A 14,843-nucleotide genomic window follows, 5' to 3' on the forward strand; every position below is an offset into this window, starting at 1 on the left:
TATTTTCTTCAGAGTGTTGTGGTTTAGCTCTTACATATGTGCCCATGATCCATTTTCAGTTAATTTTTGTAAGTGCTGTGAAGTAGGAAGTCCAACTTCATTCTTTTCAGTGGGGTTATCTAGTTGTGCCAGCACCATTTGTTGAAAAGACTGTTCTTTCCACTACTGAGTTGTCTTGATGCCCTTGTTGAAAACCAATTGACCATAAATGTAGGATTCAGTTTTGGACTCTCAATTCTGTTCTGTTAAAGTATAACTCTATCTTTATGCCAGTACATGCTTTTTTGGTTACTATAGCTTTTTATGAAGTTATGAAATATTAAATATTGTTTTGGTGATTGAAGTTTTGGCTATAGTTTAAGAAACAGATACAGAACAATCAAATGAGCATGTTTCTCACAATTAGAGAATTAAGCAGCAATATTTCCCAAGGATATGAGATTCAGGTGATATGGTTTGGCTGTGTCTCCACCCAGCTCTCATCTTGAATTCCCACATGTTGTGGGAGGGACCTGGTGGGAGGTAATTGAATCATGAGGGCAAGTCTTTCCCATGCTGTTCTCACAGTAGTGAATATGTCTCACAAGATCCGATGGTTTTTAAAAAAGGAGTTCCCTTGCACAAGTTCTCTCTCTTTGTCTGCCACCATCCATGTAAGATGCGACTTGCTCCTCCTTGCCTTCCACCATGTTTGTGAAGCTTCCCCAGCCACGTGGAACTGTAAGTCCAATTAAACCTCTTTCTTTCGTAAATTGCCCAGTCTTAGGCATGTCTTTATCAGCAGTGTGAAAATGGACTAATACAAGTAGGTTACTGTCTGTGTTTTCACACCTGCAGCCTCCATGGGGCAGGCTCTGTGTTGGGCATTGGTGATAAACCTGATGTATAAATTCCACATAATCACCCAGGGCTTGGGGTGTGGGGACTGTCCTCAGGTCCCACAGCTGAGACCCCGCAGAGCCAGACCTGGAAGTCTGTCTGTCTAACTCCATGCTCTAGCTGTTATTACTTATTTTCCAATAAACTAATATCCACCTGCAGACAGCATGGGGAGAGGAAAAGCACACCGCTCCCACTCAAACAGTTAAACACTTTTTCTTATTGTGGTAAAACATACATAACATGACACCTATGATTTTAATCATTTTAATGTACTAATCAGTGGCATTAAGTACATTCACACTGTTGTGTAACTATCTACCATCATCCATCTCTACAACTTTTCATTTCTCAAACTGAAACTCTGTTCCCATTAAACACTAACCCCTCACTCTCCCCTAGCCCCTGGCAACCCCCACTCTACTTTCTGTCTCTGTGAGTCTGACTACCCTAGAGACTTTATGTAAGTGGAATCACACAGCATTTGTCCTATTGTGACTGCCTTCTTTCTTTCTTCTTCTTCTTCTTTCTTCTTCTTCTTCTTCTTCTTCTTCTTCTTCTTCTTCTTCTTCTTCCTCTTCCTCTTCTTTCTTCTCTTCTTTCTTCTTTCTTCTTTCTTTTTCTTCTTCTTCTTCTTTTTCTTCTTCTTCTTCTTCTTCTTCTTCTTCTTCTTCTTCTCTTCCTCTTCTTTTCTTCTTTCTTCTTCTTCTTCTTTCTTCTCTTCTTCTTCTTCTTTCTTCTTCTTCTTCTTCTTCTTCTTCTTCCTTCTCCTTCTTCTTCTTCTTCTTCTTCTTCTTCTTCTTCTTCTTCTTCTCTTCTTCTTTCTTCTTCTTCTTCTTTCTTCTTTCTTCTTCTTTCTTCTTCTTCTTCTTTCTTCTTTCTTCTTCTTCTCTTTAGATGGAGTCTTCCTCTGTTGCCCAGGCTGGAGTGCAATGGTGTGACCTCAGCTCACCACAACCTCCGCCTCCCGAGTTCAAGCGATTCTCCTGCCTCAGCCTCCCAAGTACCTGGGACTACAGGTGCCCACCACCACGCCTGACTAACTTTTGTATTTTTAGTAGAGACAGGGTTTCACTATGTTGGCCAGGCTTGTCTTGAACTCCTGACTTCAGGTGATCTGCCTGCCTCTGTCTTCCAACATGCTGGGATTACAGGCATGAGCCACTGCCCCTGGCCTTCAACTGGCTTATTTCAGTTAGCATAATGTCCTCAGGGTTCATCCAAGTTATAGCATGTATCAGCACTTCATTCCTTTCCAAGCCTGAGTAAAAGTCAATAATATACATAAATATAAATATATATATACACTATAAATCTATATATGTATACACACACACACACACACATTTTGTTGGTCCATTCGTCCACTAATGAACTCTTGGATTCTTTCCACCTTCTGCTTCTTGTGCATAACGCTGCTATGAACATGGGTGTACAAACAAGTCCTGCTTTCAATTTTTGGGAAATATACCCAGAAGTAGAATTGTTGGATCATGTGAGAATTCTATGTTTAATTTTTTGAGAAATGTTCACACAGCTTTAAAATGCCACTTCAAGAAACATGTTCAGAGCAGGCAATATTTTCTTTTGACTATGCACAAGAGGAGAAATTTTTGTCATCCGGAGATGGACATTTTTTCTTTTTAAAACAATAAAACTGTCACTCAGAAGCAAACCTGGTGAATAAGGTAGAGGGCGACTTTGAGAGTTGATTTGTGGCAAACATTTAGATGTGAGATTTATTTTTTGTGAAGTGCCTTCAAGTTAAGTGAGCAATATTTACTCTGTAGGGACTGATAATTCCAATACAAGAGTAAGAAATACTTAAGAACCAGAATAATACCTCCCTCAGGGGCTTTTAGGAGACTAGAAGGAGAGGTTCATAAAATTCACCTAGTACAGCACTTGGCACAGAGCAGACACTGCAAATGCTAGCTCCTTTTCTATCTTATTCCGGAGTAGACGAGATGCAGCCTGGGAACTGGCAGGTAGAAGCCTGTTTTGTTAAAGGAAACAGCCCCAGACGCCACAGGCAGTCACGAGGCTCTTTAATCCAGGTTAGACATCAAAGGTCACGCAGCAGAGATGGTTCCATGATAAATTGTCTCTATGTGATTAAGACAATTTGTTAAAACCCAATAGCAATGATTACATTTGGCAACAAAATACTGTTTCCCTCCTTAAAACCCAATAGCAAGTATTACATTTGGCAACAAAATCCTCCCTCCCTCCCTCCCTCCCTCCCTGCCTTCCTTCCTTCCTTCCTTTCTTCCTCCTTTATGAATAATACTTATTGAGTATTATAAATACTTATTGAGAGTTTACTATGTGTATTAGTCCATCTTCATGCTGCTGATAAGGACATTACCGGAGACTGGGTAATTTATAAAGAAAAAGAGGTTTAATGGACTCTCAGTTCCACGTGGCTGGGGAGGCCTCACAATCATGGCAGAAGGCAAAAGACACGTCTTACATGGTGGCAGGTAAGAGAGAATGAGAGCCATGGGAAAAAGGAAACCCCTTGTTAAACCATCAGATCCTGGGAGACTTACTCACTACCAGGAGAACAGTCTGGAGGAAACCGCCCCCATGATTCAGTTATCTCCCACCGGGTCCCTCCCACATTATGTGGGAATTATGGGAGCTACAATGCAAGATGAGATTGGGGTGGGGACACAGCCAATCCATATCACTATGTGTCAAGCTTAGGATATAATATTGAAAAACCAAACAAAAATTTTTGCCTTTATGGAGCCTTACATGTAGTGAACTAAACATCAGAGATAACAGAAAATTAATTTTCTATTCACAGATGATGTGATTACATATTGAGAAAACCTAAGGGCCTTTGCCAAAATAAATAATAGAATTAGAATGTTTTAAGAGGTAGCTGGAAACAAAATCAACAGTATCTTCTCATTTTTAGTAGCAACTAGTTTTCTCATGGGAATGAGATAAAAACATATCCCCAAATCTAAAATCCCTAGAAAATAAATTTTACCAAAAAGGTTCACGACATACTCAGAGAAAGGTATAAATTTCTGTGTAGGATGTAGATCAATTCTTGAATAAATAGAGAGCAATTCCATACTTCTGGAGGAGAAATATTTAAATCTTACAAATGTGACTAGTTGAAAAAATATATATATATACAATACAAAACTAAAGTTTGTACTTATACATTTTTAAGCTGGAGTGCAGTGGTGCAATCTTGGCTCACTGCAACCTCACCCTACTGGGTTCAAGTGATTCTCGTGCCTCAGCCTCCCGAGAAGCTGGGATTACAGGTGCACACCAGCACGCCTGCCTAACTTTTGTATTTTCAGTAGAGATGGGTTTTGCCATGTTGGCCAAGCTGGTCTTGAACTCCCAGCCACAAGTGATCCACCTGCCTTAGCTTCCCAAAGTGCTGGGATTACAAGCATGAGTTACCTCACCTGCCGAGAATTTAATATATGTTAAAAGCAACATTTTAATTGAATGAGACACAGTTGGCACAAAAAATCCTTGCCGAATGAATTAAGGCTTGTGAGAGTTTGAGGGGGCGGGGAAAAGGCTCTCCATGCATTGCTAGTGGGAATGTGATTGTCAAAATAGTTATGGAAAGTAAATGCGAGAGTGTTTATTAAAATAAGAATGTTTCTCTCCTTCATCATAGCAATCTTTTCCTTTTAGAGACTGCTCTTCAGGAACAAAAATGCCAATAGATAAAGCTATAGTTATTGCTTATAATGGCAAAAAGTGGAAACGATACAAAAGAAATATCAAAAGAAGATTGGCTGACTAAACCAGAATACAATCATAGTATACAATATTGGGATAGAATGCAACTCTCTAAACGTTAGGTAGAATTATACATCTCTGTATCTGAGAAATACCCATGATGAATTGTTAAATGAAAAAGCAAGTTTCAGAATACGATTAATATTTGTGATCTGAGTCCATTTCTCTGTACGTGTAGGAGAGAGAACCACAGGCCTCTGCGGTCCGTGTGTGCATGGTGAGCGTGCAGGAAGCTGCATGCCAGTGCTGTCAATGGGGTGGGGATGAACTGTGGCAGGATGAGTCATTTATTGCTGTTTCCTTTATACATGTTCTTTCTTTGACTTATTGCAATGAGCACGTACTACTTTCATCATTTCATAAAATCCCGTAACAGCTCCTCTGCAAAGCCCTCCAAATAAATAAAAAGTCTGTGCTCTTCCAAGAGCGGGACTGAAGTGGTTTCAAGCTCCTCAACTCTGGCTGGCACTGGGCAGGAGCCTGGGGGATTGCCCAGGGGGAATGGGGAGAAGGAAGATTCAGGCTCTGTCCTGGTGACGAGGGAGCATACCTGAGCTTGCCTGACCCAGATATCTTTTTTTGTAGTAACTTTTAATTTTGATATACTTTTAGACTTACAGAAAGGTTGCAAAAAATCAGAGTGACTATATAACCATCTATAAAAAATCAGGGGCCAACACTGGTGTAATGCTATTTTTTAACTACAGACTTCTTTTAGGTTTTCTGATGTGCCTGCAACATCATTTATCTGTCCCAGGACCCAATCCAGATCCCATATTGCACTGAGCCCTTGCTCCTTAATATCTTCCAATTTGGGATAGCTTCTCAGTCATTCCTTGTTTCTCTTGACCTTGACACTTTTGTAGGGCACTGGTCAGTTATTTTGAAGAATGTCTTTCAATTTGGGTTTGTCTGATATTTTCTTATGATTCGATGGAGAGTATGAGTTTTAGGTAAGAGAGACCTCAGAGTGCCTTTGTCAGTGCACTGCAGCAGGGGCACGTGATGTAATATGTTGTTAGCTTTGTTAGCCTTGATCATTGGGTTAAGGTAGTGTCTGCTTGATTGCTTAGTGCACAAGTAGTAAATACCAGTAAGAAATGTAAGACATATGAAATACAATAAGAAAGTATAAAGTAAACATAAATAAGAACTAGTTTTCCTTTTGTATTAAATTTTCCCTTTGTATTAACAGACATCTGTATTTTTCACTCTGATTAATAGACATTTTGGGGGAGATACTTTAGCACTAGGCAAATATCCCTTTTATCCACAAATTTTGGCAGACCTTGCCTGCAACCATCATTACTGTGGTGTTCACCGAATGATGATTTAGTATTTTCCTTATACTTTCTGCATTTGTTAGCAGAATTCTTCTGTGTGACCTCTCTCTCCTCCCCATTTATTTATCCATTTTATTCTGTTATTTATTCTATTTGTATGGACTCAAGATATTTATTTTATTATATGTGACAAAGACATCTTATGACCAATTTAAGTGAGGGACTTATGGACAATCTTCAGTTGTCTCTCTGTGTGTGTGTGTGTGTGTGTGTGTGGTGTGTGTGTGTGGGGGGTGTGGTGTGTGTGGTGTGTGTGTGTGGTGAAGGTGTGTGTGTGTGGTGTGTGTGTGGTGTGTGTGTGGTATGTGTATGTGTGGTATGTGTGTGGTGTGTGTGGGGTGTGTGTGTGTGGGGTGTGTGTGTGGTGTGTGTGTGTGGGGTGTGTGTGTGGTGTGTGGTGGTGTGTGTGTGGTGGTGTGTGGTGTTGTGTGGGTGTGTGTGTGTGGTGTGTGGTGTGGGTGTGTGTGTGTGTGGTGGTGTTGTGTGGTGTGTGTGTGTGTGTGTGTGGTGTTGTGTGTGTGTGGGTGTGTGTGTGTGTGTGTGGTGTGTGTGTGTGTGTGGTGTGGTGTGTGTGGTGGTGTGTGGTGTGTGTGTGGTGTGTGTGTGTGTGGTGTGTGTGGGTGTGTGGGGGTGTGTGTGTGGGGGTGTGTGTGGTGTGTGTGTATGTGTGGTGTGTGTGTTGTGTGTATGTGTGGTGTGTGTGTGTGTGTGTGGTGTGTGTGTGTGTATGTGTGTGGTGTGTGTGGTGTGTGTGTGTGGTGTGTGTGTGGTGTGTGTGTGTGGTGTGTGTGGGGTGTGTGGGGGTGTGTGTGTGGGGGGTGTGTGTGGGTGTGTGTGGTGTGTGTTGTGGTGTGTGTGGTGTGTGTGTGGTGTGTGGTGGTGGTGTGTGTGTGTGTGGTGTGTGTGTGGTATGTGTGTGGTGTGGTGTGTGTGTGGGGTTGTGTGTGGTGTTGTGTGTGGTGAGTGTGTGTGGTGGTGTGTGTGTGGGGTGTGTGGTGTGTTGTGTGTGTGTGTGGTGGTGTGTGTGGTGTGTGTGTGGTGGGGGGGGTGTGTGTGGGGTGTGTGGTGTGTTGTGTGGGGGGGTGTGTGTGTGGTGTGTGGTGGTGTATTTATGTGTGGTGTGTGTGGTGTGTGTGTATGTGTGGTGTGTGTGTGTGGTGTGTGGTGTGTGTGTGAGTGTATGTGTGTGTGGTGTGTGTGTGTGTGTGTGTGTGTGTGTGTGTGTGGTGTGTGTGTGGGGGTGTGTGGTGTGTGTGTGGTGTGTGTGTGTGGTGGTGTGTGTGTGGTGGGTGTGTGTGTGTGGTGTGTGTGTGGTGTGTGTGTGGTGTGTGTATAAGAGAGAGAATATGTAAACGGCATTTATGCAAGGTTTTATAGGGACACATCTCATTGTGATGAAAATACAGAACTTGCTTTCAAAATCAAAAGAAGAGCTTCAAAATTGTGAAAAACTCCATATCATAATAGGGGTATTTTGACATATATGACTATATCCCATTAACTTAAGAGATCCGAGGTCACAGGAAAATAAATGTGTAACTGGACTCGATGCTGAAGGGCTTAGGAAAGCCCCGAAAGGAACGAATAGGTTTGGAAGGCACTGCCTGAGCAGAAAGAACCAGGAACATAGAAAAAGTGAAGAGCGAGCTTAGTCCTCCTCACAGCCCTGTGCTGTGGTCCTGGTTCCTAGTTCACAGGGTGAGTTCTGAGGTCAGGCTGGTGTTTGCCTCTCCTCTGGTGCCTTAACCTCCTCCTCTGTAAGATGGCAAGCACAGTAGGATCTACTGCATGGGATGTTGTGAGACTGGATGGTCACCATTGCCTACAAGGTACTTACAGGATCTCCTGGCACATGGCCAGTACCCAGTGCCAGTAGCTGCTTTTTTTTTTTTTTTTTTTTTTTTTTAGATGGAGTCTCACTCTGTCACCAGGCTGGAGTATAGTGGCACAATTTCGGCTCAATTCAACCTCCGCCCCCTGGGTTCAAGTGATTCTCCTGCCTCAGCCTCCTGAGTAGCTGGGATTACAGGTGAGCACCATCACGCCCACTAACATTGTTGTATTTTTAGTACAGACAGGGTTTCACCATTTGGCCAGGCTGGTCTTGAACTCCTTTTAATACCCTGCCATACATCCTTGACCACTTGAAGTGGCTCGAGTGAGTTCTGTTCTTTGCAAGTGAGCACAGACAGGTCATGACAGACTTGGAACCTTCTCTTGGCATTAGCTACGTATCTGCATACCAGGTGTACAGTTTCGTTAAAATACTGACAAGACGATGGCATTGCATGTACACCCGCCTTTTTCGTATGATGATCTTGGTTCCACTTACAATGAAAATATGCCTCCTTTGCTGATAAACAGATAATAAATGCAGTACTCAAATTTCTGTCTGACTTTCTAGAGGCAGCTCCTCCAATTCCAGAGAGTACTGAATATTAGGCCATAATTGGATTTTACAATAATTTTGGAGGAAAGAAGAGCTCAGGGAAGAGTCTATAACTCATGCCAACTTGGAAAATGGATGAAATGGATGGAAAGAAAATTGATTATAACTTTAAAAGGACACTAATATTATGGGAGATGTCTAAAGGGCAATCGCCTCTACAGATTACAAAGCAATTTAGGAAACTGATCCACAAATATTTTAGAAATACATTTTTTCTTTAAGAAGAAATGATTAACTATGCCTCGCTCCCCTTCTGGCTGACAGTCCCTTAACTGAGTTGTCTCAATATTTTATTTAAATGTGATCCACATTTGTCAGACTTGAGTGTTTCAAGAATTGTGTTGCGGAGTCTCTTGAGAGAGAAGCCCATTCTAAACAGTCCCACTAATGTAATATTTATGCTAATGCAAATGCTATAAAGACAGTTGGAACATCCCTTTGGACACTGCATGAATGAGTATCAGCATAGCTGTATCTGACAATGATTTTTGTAAACTGAGAAACTTTGTGAGACCTAGGTAGGGCTGAAGGAATGAGATGCATAGATTTACACTCTGACATGATGTGTTATCCCCCAAAACATATATAAACACACACAATTATGCACATTCGCATACAGCCTTACACACTTACATCCACAAAGATACATGCCATTCATGTATACACACACACAAGCACATATACATGTAAAACACGAACATACACATGTATATATCTCCACATTTATATACATCCACATACATACCCACAAACATGCACATGCACACACTCATATATGCATATATAGTCATGCATTGCTTAACGAAGTGGATCTGCCTAAGAAATGCATCATTAGGCGATTGTGTCCTTGTGCAAACGTCATAGTGTACTCACACAAACCTAGCTGCCTACACACTTAGGCTGTCTGATATCGCCTATTGCTCCTAAATTGTAAACCTGTTCAGCATGTTACTGTGTTGAAAATTGTGGGCGACTGTAATACAATGGCAAGTATTTGTATATCGAAACAATGTAAACATAGAAAAGTATAGTAAAAATATAGTCTAAAAAATAACAAATGGTCCACCTGTATAGGACACTCACCATGAATGGAGCTGGCAGGGCTGGAAGTTGCTCTGGGTGAGTCAGTGAGTGTGGAGGGAATGTGAAGGCCTAGGACATTACTGTATACTCAAGTAGACGTTATAAATACTGTACACTTAGACTACACTAAGTTTATTAAAAGTTTTCTTTCTTTAATCATTATCCTCAGCCTACTATAACATTTTTACTGTCTAAGCTTAGATTTTTTTAAAAAACATTTTTACTCTTTTGTAATAATTCTTTGTGTAAGACACAAACACATTGTATAGCTGGACAAAAATATTTTCTTTCTATCCCTATTCTATGAGCTTTTTTCTATTTTTAAAATGCTTAATTTTTTGAACTTTTGGATTGTTTTGTTAAAAAAAAAGAAACAAACCAAGATGCAAACACACACATTAGCTGAGGCCTCCACAGGGTCAAGATCATCCGTATCACTGTCTTCCATCTCCACTTCTTGTCGCACTGGAAGGTCTTCAGGGAGAGGAACACGCATGGAACTGTCATCTGTGATAACAATGCCTTCTTCTGGAATCCCTCCTGCAGGATCTGCCTAAGGCTCTTCTTGAGGAGATGTCGCTCTTTTCAGAAACACAGTCACGATGGTTTGCTTGGTTTGTTTCTTCTGCTCATCACAGATTTGCGTCAGCAACGGGTTGGTCACTAGGCAATAGGAATTTTTCAGCTGCACTGTAACCTAAGGGACCACTGGTGTCTATGTGGTCCAGTGTTGACCTAGACGTCACTATGCAGCACTTGACTGACTGCACACACGTAAAGCATGAACACACACATCGCATTGCCTAGTTTGACCTGGTGCCTGTATTTTTTTGTATCTCTAGATAGCAGCATTTTAAGATCTATGTTTACATCAGTACTCAGGCTGTTCCTGGTGACTCCTGATGACACAAGCATCCAAACTTCACCCTGGAATGTGCAGCTGGTGGTGAGGATGGGCACCTCCGGGGTTGCAGTGAGAGCAGTGGTTGCAGCCTACGGAGTGCTGACGGAGTGCCAGTCCTGGCCCTGAGCACCATGCATGTGATTTACTCATTACAGCGAACCATGAAGCAGATGTGGCTGTTTCACCATCTCATGGTTAAGGACATGCAGTCTGCAGAGTCTCAATAGCGTGCCCTGTGTCACACATGGAGAGTGGACATTGGCTCCAAACCCCTAATCCACTTATCCAGGCCACCTTAGCACCCTGACCCCTTAGAATCTGGGGCTTTCTGCTGAAAGCCCATAAACAGATCTCAGTTCCCATGGGGCCTGAGCCACAGGTACAAGGGCCCCTGGTTCTATCACTTACTTTTGGTAAATTCTCCACTTTAAACAAGAGCTACCTGGCCTGTACCTGGGAGACCACAGTTTTATTTGAGGAAAATATTACCTGAAATTAGGGCAAGGTTGCTCAACGGAATAAAGGGTGCCCACTTTGTGTGTGTTTTGTGGTGGTGTTTTGCTTTGTTTTTGAAACAGAGTCTCGCTCTGTCACCCAGGCTGTAGTGCAGTGGCGCCATCTCAGCTAATTGCAACTTCCACCTTCCAGTTCGAGTGATTCTCCTGCCTCTTTTTGTATTTTTAGTAGAGATGGGGTTTCATCATGTTGGCGAGTCTGGTTTCAAACTCCTGGCCTCAGGTGATCTGCCCACCTCGCCTCCCAAAGTGTTGGAATTACAGGCATGAGCCACCGCGCCTAGCCTTAAGGATGCCCTCTTTGGCCGGGTGCGGTGGCTCAAGCCTGTAATCCCAGCACTTTGGGAGGCTGAGACGGGTGGATCACGAGGTCAGGAGATCGAGACCATCCTGGCTAACACGGTGAAACCCCGTCTCTACTAAAAATACAAAAACTACCTGGGCGAGGTGGCGGGCGCCTGTAGTCCCAGCTACTCGGGAGGCTGAGGCAGGAGAATGGCGTAAACCCGGGAGGCGGAGCTTGCAGTGAGCTGAGATCCGGCCACTGCACTCCAGTCTGGGAGACAGAGCGAGACTCCGCCTCAAAAAAAAAAAAAAAAAAAAAAAAAGGATGCCCTCTTTGGATGGCAGGGCAAACCTAAATTGAAGAGCTACTGGATGCCAAGCCTGGTCTGTCTCCGGTGTGATGTATATTTGGGCTTTGCTCTCTGTTTAGGCTGGGGATCTGCTTAGAAGAAAGTGCATATTTTAAATGGTACTAGAAAAGGGTCCAACAGAAAACATAAAACATAGCCAGGGGAGGAAAAAACCCACAGAACAGGAATCAGCCTGTTCCTAAGTCCAAATGGAATCGCTTGAAAACTGTTACTGCTCTATACATTTCTAAAGAGTGAATTACTGGTTTTTCTGTTAAAAAAAGTTTTATATGGAATTATGATGACTGACTGAACTCATGTATCTACCATCATTTCAGCCACAATTCCCACAAAAATGACAAGAAAATTTTAAAAGAATAAAATCCTTAGTGATGCAGGAAAACAAAAGAGTGCCATGGGGTAAGAGAGATCTTGAACGGTTTCTGAAAGACAGAGCACAAACAGGATCAGCTCCCATGAAAAATAAAGCCAGAGCAAAACGAATACAGGAGAAGACAATGTGAGGCAGGAGGGTTTGGGGAGATCAGGCCAAAGGTCAGTGAAATGCAAAACTATAGCGGACAAACAATAGACATCATTAGGCACCAAGGACTCAGCAAATGTACCACTGCTGGACTGTCTATGTCAGTTTTTTTTTTTTTTTTTTTAAGAAATGTGCATGAGAAAAACAAAAATAAATACAAAGGAAACATGAAGGTTACACCAGAAGTGGTAAGCAAATAAACTTGAAAACGAGTAAACGTGCCTAATGATCACAAGATGGCTGCCACAGCTCTAGATCTTATGCTCTTACATCAGCATCCTATGCAAGAGCAAAATGTCAGCAAGGCCTCTGTTAAGAAATGCTGGCTTAGATTTAATCATCATTTGTCTACTAGCATGGGCATATTGCTACCCCTGAAAAAAAACTCAGGGTGTATGGGCAAATAGAAGTGGAATGGAATAACTGCTGGATGAGCAGTTTGACATGGGAGACAAAAACAAACAAACAAACAAACAAAAAAGATGTAGAAGAGTGGAATGGCATAATTAACAAACTTAACTATAAATGTATATAAATCTATACACACAGACACATTTCTGTTATGCCAACAAAGACCATACCCTCTTTTCAAACACAAACAGAACATCCACAAAAATTGTTGCTAAGGTAGAACACAGAGAACAGCTTAAGAAATTCCAAAATGAAAAAATCAGATAAGCCACATTTTCTGAACAGACGGCAGAAAAAGTAAGCATAATATCAAAAGCCTGGCAAAATGGTTCTTTTTTTTTTTTTTTTTTTTTTTTTGAGGCGGAGTCTCGCTCTGTTGCCCGGACTGGAGTGCAGTGGCCGGATCTCAGCTCACTGCAAGCTCCGCCTCCCGGGTTTACGCCATTCTCCTGCCTCAGCCTCCCGAGTAGCTGGGACTACAGGCGCCCGCCATCTCGCCCGGCTAGTTTTTGTATTTTTAGTAGAGACGGGGTTTCACCGTGTTAGCCAGGATGGTCTCGATCTCCTGACCGCGCGATCTGCCCGTCTCGGCCTCCCGAAGTGCTGGGATTACAGGCTTGAGCCACCGCGCCCGGCCAATGGTTCTATTTCAAGATTTTAAAACATGCTTTAAGATAAAAAAGAAAAGAAAAACTAAATAACTGGAATGAGTTATAGATTCAGAAATGAATGTCCATGAGCGTACCACGTCATGAAAGATATGGACAAAGCAGTCGTCAGAGGAAAATTTGTAGCTCTCAACCCTGGTGCTAGAAAACAAGGGAGGCAGAAAAAAATAATAAAATAAAAGCAAAGATAGCAAAAGTAAGAAAATAGTAAAAATAAAAGTAAACATCAGTGAAAGAGAATATAAACAAACAGAATGGTAGTGCTTTGAAAATAAAAAATAATTTAAATAAATTTCTGGCCATTCTGAACAAGTAAGAAACAAAAACAGTCAGCAGCAACCAGGCATAAATGAAAGCACTTGAAGTGAAAAAGTGTCCAAAACTGAAGTTATAAAAAGATTAGAACTGAGTACAACTCTATGTCAATATTTTTGGGACTTTAGATAAAAGTAATGCTAATCCAGGAAAATATAAATTACAGCAGAATCCCTCTAATCCAACACAGTCCAGGCCTATAGTCAGTTGGTTAAGTGAAAAAAGTGTTTAAAGTGAATAATTATAAAAAAAAAGTCATTATGGATCTCAAACTTTTACTTTAATTAAAACCATAGAAACATATATTCACTCACCAATGTTTTACGCAGGGTTAATGCCTTCTCTTTAAAATTGGACATCTGATTGCATTTCTACCTCATTTTTCTTATGTAAACACTTATAGTTCACTTTTGACAATTTATAGGTTTTGATTTTTGAAACAGAGGGAAAATATTAAGACATATACTGTTCAGTAATGCCCCCTAATCCATGCGGGATATGTCCCAGGTTCCCTAGGGGATGCTTGAAACCACAGATACCAAACATGATTGCTGTCAATCGGAACACATTTTTGTTGAAGTCTTCCATCCACAGATTCAATGCCTTTCCCACCTTAACTAAATACTTACCAACACTGTGGCCATAACTTTTGCAGCTGGAGTATGACAGCAAAACTAGCACAAATTTCTTTTTCCCTCTTTACAGTTTTACAGTTAGCAGGTTCGTTCTCATCATAGATCTTAGCAACATAAGCATAGTATTTGTTCCCCTTATTAAGTTGAGAACTTTTACCTTTTTCACTTAAAGGAAGCACTTTATGACTTCTCTTCAGCATATTTGAGCTGTCAGCATCACTACTCTTGCCCTTTGGAGTCACTATTAACCAAAATAAGAGTGACTTGAACACAGGGCACTGTGATACTGATACCATGACAGCCAATCTGCTAACCAAGATGGCTACTTGGTGACCAACAGGTGGGGAGTGTCTACAGCTGGATAAAAGATGATTTAAATCCTGGGCAGGATGGAATGGGACAGCAAGAGAATTCATCGTGCCACTTAGAACAGTCTGCAATTTAAAATTTATAAATTGTTTATTTCTGGAGTTTTCCATTTAATATTCTTGGACCATGGTTGACTTTGGGTAATGGAAACTGAGGAAGGGAAATGTCAGATAAGTGGGGGGTGGGGGGGAACTATTGTAATCTGATTGTGGAATTCTTATAAATCAAAGCTTCTCAAACTTTACTGTGCACACAAATGTCTTGGGGATCTTGTTAAAATGCAGAGTCTGACTCAGTAGGTGTGGGTGGG

The 14,843-nt window shown here is 41.6% G+C and overlaps 1 long non-coding RNA gene across 1 annotated transcript; it reads left to right on the forward strand.

Moving 5' to 3' along the window:
- The first annotated feature begins 7,996 nt into the window (after positions 1 to 7,996).
- On the forward strand, positions 7,997 to 10,980 carry LOC117098356. Its single transcript, XR_004443361.1, has 2 exons — positions 7,997 to 8,034; positions 10,380 to 10,980. It is a non-coding gene; the product is annotated as an uncharacterized LOC117098356 (long non-coding RNA).
- The last annotated feature ends 3,863 nt before the right edge of the window (positions 10,981 to 14,843 follow it).

The sequence above is a fragment of the Trachypithecus francoisi genome, unplaced genomic scaffold, assembly GCF_009764315.1.
Source record: "Trachypithecus francoisi isolate TF-2019V2 unplaced genomic scaffold, Tfra_2.0 Lachesis_group16, whole genome shotgun sequence".
NCBI classification, from domain to species: Eukaryota; Metazoa; Chordata; class Mammalia; order Primates; family Cercopithecidae; genus Trachypithecus; species Trachypithecus francoisi.